This window comes from Syngnathus scovelli, chromosome 2, assembly GCF_024217435.2.
Source record: "Syngnathus scovelli strain Florida chromosome 2, RoL_Ssco_1.2, whole genome shotgun sequence".
Classification (NCBI taxonomy): Eukaryota; Metazoa; Chordata; class Actinopteri; order Syngnathiformes; family Syngnathidae; genus Syngnathus; species Syngnathus scovelli.
The window spans coordinates 1,114,907-1,125,535 of NC_090848.1; positions in this window are offsets into that span (position 1 = coordinate 1,114,907).

The following is a 10,629-nucleotide window of genomic DNA, read 5'->3' on the forward strand; positions in this document are numbered from 1 at the left end:
CGCCGCTTTGCACACACTCGCTCGCTCACATGCACGCGCACACACTCATTCACAAAGCAGGAACGCCTGCATGCTGGAATGTGCGCGTGGGTGCGTGGGAGGAGGAGGAGGAGGGAGGGAGGGAGGGAGGGGGGAGGAGGAAAACTCCTCCTGAGAAACCTTTGCTGCTGCTGCATTCAAGAACCGTCGGGAATTTCAAGTTACTACCGTCAAAAGAAAGTGGCACAGAAGCAGAGGTGGCCAAACGTTTTGTGTTTGATATTTAAAACCACAGGTCACCCAGATCATTTGTAGATGAAGTTAAAAAAAAAGTTCAAATAGTTGATTATTTTAAAAAAAAAATACTCTTTTCAATAAAAAAAGTTATTAATTTTTTTTTACAGTTCAAATGCGTTTGTAAAATAGTTAATTCTTAAATAAAAGCGCTTTTTAATGTAGTTATCATGGGGGGGTCCAAGTAATTATCCATCCATCTTCAACACCGCTTCATTAGGGTCACGGGTTCATAGCGAGCCGAGCGCAGCTGACCAAAGAATAGAATAGTAAAAGATGAGTACTACTGTGGCCAACTGGTTAGCACATCTGCCTCACAGTTCAGAGGTCATTGGTTTGAAAATAGACTCTCTCCTTCCACTGTCTATGGAGTTTGCATCTGCTGCTGCTTGTGTGAGTTTTCTCCGTGCACCCCGTCTTCCTCTCACATGCATCTTAGGGTTCATTGAAAACTTTGGAGTTGTCCATATGTGCCCTGTGATTGGCTGGTGACCAGTCCAAGGTGTCGTCCTGCCTCATGTCTGTTGATACAACAAAGGTGGGGCACAATTCCAAATTCGGAGCTTTCAAAAATTGGACAAGAAATATTATATTATTATATCATTATTTTATTTTCTGTAGAGGTCGAACAGCTTCCTGAGTATCTTACAAAAGAGAGTACAGCACAACCACTGTTGTAAATATCATATTTCCATGCTACAGCAAGTAAAGCAATGACACTTTGCAACAATGTAATCTTGTAAATTTACTGTCCCCTCAAAATAACTCAACACGCTGCCATTATTGTCTAAAGTGCTGGCAAGATAAAAAACGACTATATCCCTACGAGAATTGTGCAGTTGCCCATGTGGGATTCATGGTGATCTACTACAAAAACAATAACAACACTTTCTTCTTTTTTTCCTGTCCCAGCTGCCCTGTGTCTCCTTGCTGCCTCTCACAGGTCAGTCCCGGTACTACAACAGCCAACCAATTGGTTCATCTGGTATGAAATCACCATGAAAGGCCCTGCTGATGAATGAAAAATGGTAATGAGGTGGAAAGCACAGCATTCCAAGGATACCTAGTGTATTATGACTCAGTCCCCCACCCTTCCTTCCTGCGGCTGAAGTGAGGAACAAAGCCAAGAGCATAAGATTGTTCACATGAAGCAACAATAATTGGTGAAATTGCTTATCTGTGCGTAAGCAAGGGTTATCAACGCTACTGCTCCTATGAGCTGATTCTATCAATATTGTGGTTAGCTTGAGAAGTGGTCAAAGTGGATTGTTTGGGGTCAAAACACTACAGTTGTTTGTTCATTATCAGATGTGAGGGCTGATTCATGTTGTTTGTAGTCATGTTTGTGCCCTCTCAAAAGCCTGCCTGATCTTGTTGGCCTCAAATGAAACTGCAAAAAAATGCCAGAGACAGGGATAGAAAAAAAAAAAAAAAACCATCAAATGCTCTCCAACTCGATGGCAGAAGATAATTCATACCACAAAATGAGTCACGATATGCTTGGAGACTCACAAGTGATGGCAGATTTTGTTTAAATTGAGACAGAATCAACATTATTTTAGGGTGAATACTTTTTGTGATTATTTTTTTTGGGTGGTGCGTCGTGAGATTTTGCGAAATACCTGCTTTGGCTCGATAAAGATGAGATTTTGTGAAATACCTGCTTTGGCTTGATAAAGATGGGGAAACACTGCGTTAGCATACACCAGCAGCAAAATCTTCACAAAAGATTAAATTAATTAACAGCTCAAAACCTTCAAATGTCTGCTCAAAAGCAACAAATGGGCAGAAAAAGCCCACTAGAACAGCTGAACTTTAATTGGGGGTCATCAGACGTGCTGTAAATGGTGGCAGGTGTGAGCTAAGTCTCATTTAACAGGAGTGTCAATATGATTGGTTAGTTCTGAACAGCCACATAAGGTGTGCACACTTTTGCAACTACATTATTTCAACTGCTTGTTTCTTACCCCCACTCTCATAGGAAATAATATTTTTTTTAAAACTGCTTTCCACTGGTTGTTTGCCTGTTGGTGGGAAAAGTACTGAAATGATTTATCTTGGTCTGAGGCTTGTAAAATAGTTTTCTTTTTCTAAAATTGCTTCCTTGAATTGTGTCCACGATTATTTAATATTAAAAAATGCAGAGAGATTTGTATTTAATCCCAACCGCGTTCTTTGTACAGTATTCCTCTAAAATGGCGAGGACAATAGTTGGATTTATGCCTGCACAACTGTTTGCCACCGTGAAAGGATCCAGCGGCGGGAGATGGAGCTTTCTTTTGCCCGTCCGTCCGTCTCCACATACACAGGCACAATCGGAGTGACAGGCGCAGACAAATGGATTCATACCAGCATAATGGACGCTCTCAATAGCAGCTGGCCTGTCATAATTTACGGGAGATATCCCCGAAAGGCGTGGAGCGTAAAGGCATCGTCTCGTGACCCAGTGGCAGGAGGGAACGTGGGAGCCATGAGCAACCGCTGTCGTCTGTTCTCGCAGCGGCCTAAGCGAAATTGAAGATAATCACAACAGATCTAAAAGCTTAGCAATAATAAGGGCCGAGAAATTATGATTTGTTTGTTTAATCAGTTGATTCAAATCATTCAGTAAATAAATTGTGCAAAATTTGTAGAGGCCATTTTACCCATTTTCTTTGGCGCAATGCTATCGCTAGCCAGCTAGCTAGTTAGCTGACTGCTTGTTATTGGAGGAAAACGTGTATTCTCATGATTTTGCCGCTTTTGTGATGGTCTATAAGATATCTGTTTTGAAAGTAAGTAGGTTTACATACTATCGCCGTGTCGCGTGTCGTGTTCTACACGTTTAAATCCTCGCCAGAGAAAGATTAGCCTGACATATAGCCGGCAGAAACGAGTCACTTAACGGGGATTAGGATTAGTTACCTTGTTTCGCCTTAATAATTGCCACCTGGAGAACCTTACAATCAGGGTCATCTCGCTTTTCACATGCTAGTAGTAATATTATTACAAAGTACAAAATATATATTTTAAATAATAATCGACTGGCAGTGCGAAGTCGGTATTGTCTATTCTGTTGAAGACGCTCACTAATCTTCACTTTCAAGCCAAATAAAAGCCCACCAGCTGTGTTGAGAAGAAATGGAATGTTGAGGATTAGCTGTTAACATTTCAGACATAAACAATTGTATCATTTATTTGCTGGCACTCATTCAGTAAAGCTGATAAAAATTGTTTAGGCAAACCCACACAGATAATCACGGACTGTCGATGCGGGCCAAATTAACAGTTTGGTCTGTGAGGCGGCGTGATAACAGCATGAAATCAAATTGTTTGGTCAGAGCTAACTGTTGCGTTCACTAAAAATAGTTTATTTTCTTTAACAGGAAAAAAAAAAAGGGTGTGAATAGTGTCATAAAAGTGTGGGGGTTAGTTACAACAGCCATGTGGGGAAAATAGTAAGAAAAATTTCTTCCATTTCAGAAGAAAAATCGTGTGATTGATGATTGTTGCTTTTTGTCAAGGTCCAGTTTTTCAAACACAACACACTAACGATGGTAATAAAGTGAACACTCCTTTGATGATTGCCAGCCCAGAACAGATTGCTCATGTTTTGGTTCGGAATGTCAAGATCTGCTCAGTGCAGGGACCCGTTTTGATAAGTGGAGATTTGCAGATTTTCAAAATAAAGTACAGGGTGTCCGTTTTGGCCCATCAGTTGACAAATTCCTGCCCGGCAAAAAAAAATAAAAAATCTGTCCCTGAATAAAGCTCAGTGCCACTTTTGATCAACTTGATGGCCTTCAACAAACGCCTGATTCAGTGTGCAACCAACTTTGTAATATGTGTCGACAAGCCGAGGGCAAGGAAACGGCTTGCTTACAAAAATTGGCAAATGGAGGCAAAAAGCTGTCAAATGATGACAATCATCCCTAAAATGAAAAAAAAATAATAATAATACAAGTGTATAGTGACTTTTGGGACATCTGCCTCCACTGCTGTGTTTACTCACACTTGCCGCCATAATTACAATACAGTGTGGCATTGATTCCACACACACACACGCACACACACACACACACCTGTGACGCTGACTGCGGGAAAGTAGGTGAACCTCCTCAGGCAGGGGCAACATTTTATAGGCGCATTCACCCCCCCGTTTTACCTCCCCCTTCACATGTGCCCCTCTTAAGTCTCCAGTTTCACAAAGCCCCTCACCCCAAAGCACAGGACCCCCTAAATTCCCCAGAAACCCCCACGCCTCACACACTCGTCACCTCCACTCACAGTTTTGCCTCACTAGCAGCATACAGTTAGTTATTTTCCGCCGATATGCAAAATATGACTAAATCGAAAATTGAACTCACTAGTAGCAGTGTCGGCTCAATTGGGAGACAAATGCTGGACAAGACACAAGCGATTGGCTGACAGGAGGAGGAACAGGCCTGCCGAGAAAAGAACTAAGAATAGACTTGACATGACCAAACACGAAACAAAACGACGCCAAGTCAAAACGCGGTTGCCGAAACACAGGCCATGACATTTGCAGTTTTCATTTTTTCTCGACTATTTTTACAGACGTATGACATTTGAGAATATTTTGGAAAAGCCTGTGCACTTAGTCAAGGTTGTATGATGACATTGTTTAACAATGGTTGTGTCATCAAATGTGTGTGACCTCGGAGACGGAGTTATCGCATTCCAGGACTTTGCAAGAATTTGAGGGTGCGTCATTCAAAGCAAAGAATAAGAAGCAAATATGCCGCGCAAGGGCAGAGATGGCGGAGTGAGGCTCAGTGCAAACTATAGCATGTCTTGCTCAAGGGCACCTTGATCGTGCTCACAAGCACATTCCCACATTTTCTCCTGCACTTTGCCCCGCTCGGGTCTGCTTTCCGGATGAGGAGGGAAAGGGAGGGGGTGAGGGGACTCTTTGATAGGTTCCGTTTGAATGAAACGATAAGACGTCGTGCCCTAGGGGGGCCCGGCCCGGCCCGGCCCGGCCCGTATGTGCGTGATCCCCCTTGCTACGCCTGTTGAATATGGATTGTTCTTTGTAGTGCAGCACTAAGTGCTAATGCGGGATGTAAAATGAGAACTAAGGTGGCTTGCTGCTTTCGCTGTGTGTGTGTCTGTGTGTGTGTGTACAGACGGGGGGGCAGCATTAAAGCACAGGTGTAAGGGCAACTGCAGCAGCACAGTGTAAACAGCCGGGCAAATGTTGTTCTACACACACACACACACACACGCACACACACACACACACACACACACACGCACGCACACACACACACGCACACACACACACACAGAAGCTGATCATCTGTTAGTATGATTAGCCCTCACGTGAGAAAACACCCCGCCCGCCCGGCCGGCCGACCGGCCTCATATCGTGTATGGTGACCTCCCGCGGTGAAGCCCAATGCAATCGTAATCAGAAGCATTTCCACGAAACAATCAGCGCTCGCTGGATGCGACGTCGTCGACATGGTGGGAGGGTGAATTATTTTTGAATGAACGTATTCAAGTGGATTCAATGGGCTTGCTCAACCTATAACCAAAGTGGACGGTTCTTAAAGATAGCACCAAAACTGGATGTACGTGACAAAATGCTAGTAATCTAAAAAAGTAATGAGCTAATATTTGTATTCAAATTTATCCGTTGCATTATTTCATTTTGCTTTCTTGACCAGTTGTCACAGATAGGAGGAAGTCCTTTTTAACGGCAGTATGGGTTAAGAAGATTTATTTTTATATGAATTGCAGCATTTGTGCGGTAGTGAGCGAAGGCAGGTGGCCCCGCTCTGTATATTATCTACTAAACGAGTGAGTCATACGAGAAAGCATTCCTACGTGCTCTCGTTTCGATTTGAAGCTAAAGTCATAGTGTGGTAACTTTGATACTGAAACTTTTCTCGACCATGTATGCATATTTTAGAAATAAATCCGCAGGCATTTTCATTGTTTCCGTGTCGTGCTTACTGCCATCCGCAAATCAATCGACGTTCTTCCACTTCCAAGCTGCGGAGGAGGAGTGTTCCTTGAAAGCCTCTTTTTCTGACATTTGACAAATATCAAGCAACCACACAAGGCAAGCCATGTCTGTTTTGACTTAAGAATGGTTAATCCGGATTTGCCGTGGAAGAATAGATGTGTGTGAGTCATTCGACATTTACTTTACATTTTTTGGTAGCCGTTCAAGACTGGAAATGTACAAACATGCTTGATATGTCGCCTTAGTGGAATCTCAGTTGGTTCAAATACACTTTTAACTCTTTCCCACACAATTAACTGATGAAATACAACAAATAATGATACAAAAGTCATTATTGACATTATTTTACCACATCATTGATTTAACATGACAAATTATTGAATAAAATAGAAAAAAACCCTGCATTTTATTTTATTACTATTTTGTCTTTGGGATTAAGAATAATAAATCAAGAATTCATGCTTTTTTTTCCCGTTTTTCATTGTTTATGGTTCATTTAAATATCAATTGTTTGTCTTTATGTCCCACTTAATGTATCCCAAAATTAACTCCAGCTCACCAAAGTGCTATTAAAAGTTGAAATGGACAGATGGGGAAAAAAATTTATCTATAAAATACGCAGCATTTGAGAATAGCAACAGCAGCTAGCTACTTAGGAGCTAACGTCAGCACAGCCTGAACTTCATGTCCTTTATGAGGCAACGTTTTTTTCCAAAGCTGCTCATAAGTGTTTGAAAAACGGTTAGACATTCAAGTGCACCCTCCCTCCCTCCCTCCCTCCCTCCCTCCCTCCCTCCCTCCCTCCCATGGTGTGCATCTTCATCCAAAATCAAGCCCATTCATTCCACCCTGCTTATCTCAACATTATCTCAGCATTCCGATGCCTTCAACTGGAACATGCTCGTATTCTCAGACGACGCCTCCGCTGCCGCTGTGCGAGTGTGTGTGCGTGTTTGGAGATGCAGGTCAAAAAGAGGAGTGGCAGATGTTCCCATTTGCTCAGCCAAGTAGAATGAGCTTCTCCTCAAGGCGCATCCGTGCTCTCCTCCTTCCGTATCAAGTGACCGCCGTGCCAAAGGCCTTTGTGGACGTTTAAGGAAGCACGGCGGAAGGAGCCACAAGAGGTGACTCTTGGGCTAAAGTCAACATGGAGGAGGGGGGGGGGGGGGAAGCCCCCTTTCGACGACCACCTGTTGATTCAGTTCCACGTGACCCCACTGGGTTGGAGTCGGATCAGATAGGACAACCAAAGGGAGGAAATGGAGATGTGTTTTGCTAAGTGGAGGTGTGGGAACATGAGCTTCTTCTGCTTTTTTTTTTTTTTTGCTCGCACACTACTGAAACACTTTCAAACACACTACCGAAGCTTCATTTTGTTCTCATGAGCTACTGAAATAAGATTACTATTTTTAATCTCTCATCAGAATATTTAGCTTTGATTTGTGAAAGGACTGTAAAATAATCTGTCATGTTTTTGAGTCCCCACCCCGCCGGTGAGTGAAAGATTAGAAAATGAGAACGATTAGCTCTGACCTGCTGCTGCTGCTGCTGCTGCTGGCGAAGTAGTTGAGGCCCAGCTGCTCCTTCGCACGTGCGAGAGAAAGAGAGAGGCCTGCTATCGCTTGTTAAGTCCTTCATCAAAAAACTGAGAAGTGAAAAGAAAATGTCATTACTGGCAATGTTGACAAGCCATTTTCTTGGTCCCGGTTTAACACTTGCCTGCATGTTCCTTGATGGAATTTGTCCTATTAGCTTCTATGCTAAGCTACATTATCATGCCATTGTGATTGAGTGGAAGCTGACAGTTTTCAAATGTTGAGCTTGGAATATTATTGAAGGGTTTTGAAAGAGAGCTTGTGGTTTTGCTTGTACTTCCCTTCAGTCAGGTCTGGGACTTATTGAGATGTCAATCAATGCAAAAACTTTTGACAGTTTAACCGGACTTTCGGGAAGCATTACAAGAACGGAATGGTCAGTCAGCAGCCAGCATCTGCTTGTCGTTAGCGGCTGCGCACCTTTAACTGATTCTGCACATTGACCCACACATTACAATTAATGAAGTCTCCTCGGACTTCACACTTGAGGGGGGGGGTCTCCTAAAAATGCATTGGGGGTGGTGAGGGGGGTTTACTACATATGAAGCCCTCTTGTTTTTGTAAATCTGGAGCGGCACAACTACACAAAGGCAAATTGAGCCCGTGTTGATCATTTTGGATGCCAGCACAGGCCCGTGAATCTAAAAAAGGGAGGTCTGCGCCGCCATGAAAGTGATCAGAGCTGACTTCAATCGTGTGTAAATCTGGGGATAGATGCGATTGTGTAAGTCACATCAGTCAGATGTCCTGAGGAGGTCATGTGATATGTAAATCAAGTGTAAAAAATAAATAAAAGTCAGCATCTGTGTGTGTAGTTTTGCTGCAAACATCTTGTTTGTTGTCCAGCACCCAAAGAGTATTGCATGTGCTAAACACAAACAATGCAGACGAGAAGTGATCAGTCCCAATTGTCCTTGCCCATCTTTGTTTTCTTACATTTCCTCGATTCCGCTTTTGGATTTTCCAACCTCCCCCCCTAAATTCCAACCTATCATTTCCTGTGTGGGAACGAGGGCCGCGAGGGCCGCGAGGGCCGCGAGGGCGCTGAGCAGGCAGAGCACACGACATAATGGCTCTTTGTACACCACCAGCGCCGCCTCCGAGTGAGTAAGGCACATACATGGGGACTGTTTTCAAACGTACATCAGCCACCCCAAAGGCTCCAGCCCACGTCTCAGTCATTCACGTTGGCCCACAGGCTGGCTTGCGGAGACGGGGAAGTGGCCAAATCTAAAATAGATCGATGGCAAGAAAGATGTAAACACACAGGCTTGTGTCTTATTTTCCCCCGAAAAGTGAACATGCATGCAAAAAAAAAGTTTTGCCGAGCCACATCATGACCCAGAGCTTCCTGTACTATCCCGACACGGTAATAAAATTAAATGCACATGGCGTTAAAGAAAAAAAAAAAGGATGTGTCGCTACGAGTACAAAGTTATGCTAGGCCTTCGTGAATGTTTTACTTTGTCTATTTATCTACATGACCTTTGATTGCATGTACGACTTCACGTTATCTGTCACATTCAGTACTTCCTACAACTCGGCTTTAAAACATGTCGGCGGCGTCCTGTTTAAAACTTTCTGAAGCGAATGGCGCGACATTTACATCCAATGACCATTCCTGGGCAAAAATCCGCTTGGCATTTTAAAAAAAAAATCGAACGCTGTTTATATTAAATTGCCCCCAGGATCAATAATTACAATACACTAAACATCCTGTTTATTTATTTATTTATTTATTTATTTATTTATTGGTGTATTTATGAATTTATTCATTTATTGATTCATTCATAACTCAGACACTGGATTTTGACTCTTTTCACTGAATATTCATCATTGATGATGGGATTCTTACGTACCGAAGAGGCCCCCCAAGAGCAATTGAGAAAATGAAAAGCACAGCATTAAATCCCAACACAGCCCTTGAGGCACGTTTGCCTAATCTTCAACAAGTATTCGCCTTGACCCACAAATGAGGCTTAGACATTCAGGCTCACAACTTGGGGGATAAGAAAAAAAAAGAAATTGGTTAGAACACAACACTAGCGTTAATGTTGCTGTTCTTAGGACTCAACTCAAACCCAGGGCCTGGCCTTCTGTCTCCAAAGAAATATTACGTTCAATCACCGTACCAAAATAACCCTGCTGAATTTGTGTTCCTATGTATGGCGCAGCATGGAATGTTGGGAACACAAACAAGAAAACACACAGCAAACAACAACATTCTTTCCCATTCTCTGCTAAAAGCAGATGTTTTTCCAAATGTGAAATAGTCTCACTGCGAGAGGGGGGGGGGGGGGGGCGCAAATAAATATGGCCCTATGATGAGGGAGGACCTCTCATGAGTTGCTCTCCGTCTCTGCTTCTTGTCAGCCTGCAAAAAGGCATCAATTAACATTCCCAGTGGTGGCACTAAATCACAGAAGCAGTCCTACTCCTCTCTTCTTACTGAAGACACCACACTGCGGGAGAGGATCCACGTGAAAAGCGTGTCCATGTGGATGAACTCAAATGCTCCCGTTGTCACACAAGCAGTTCAGCATTCAATATCTATAATTTGTTAATTTAATTTACCTGTGATTAACTATTATATATTAACTATAGTAACTAAGGGATGAAGTCTTAGTGTAGTTATGACTATAATCTGTGTTAGTTGTGTGTAAATAATGAGTCAACGGTAAAAAGGCCAGAAATTGTGCAAAGCGATCCGTGGACAGTTTGACGTCACTTTCAGTCGACAGCAGGGGGCGGTACTGCACAAAATATCAGTCTCCTTGTTCCATAAAC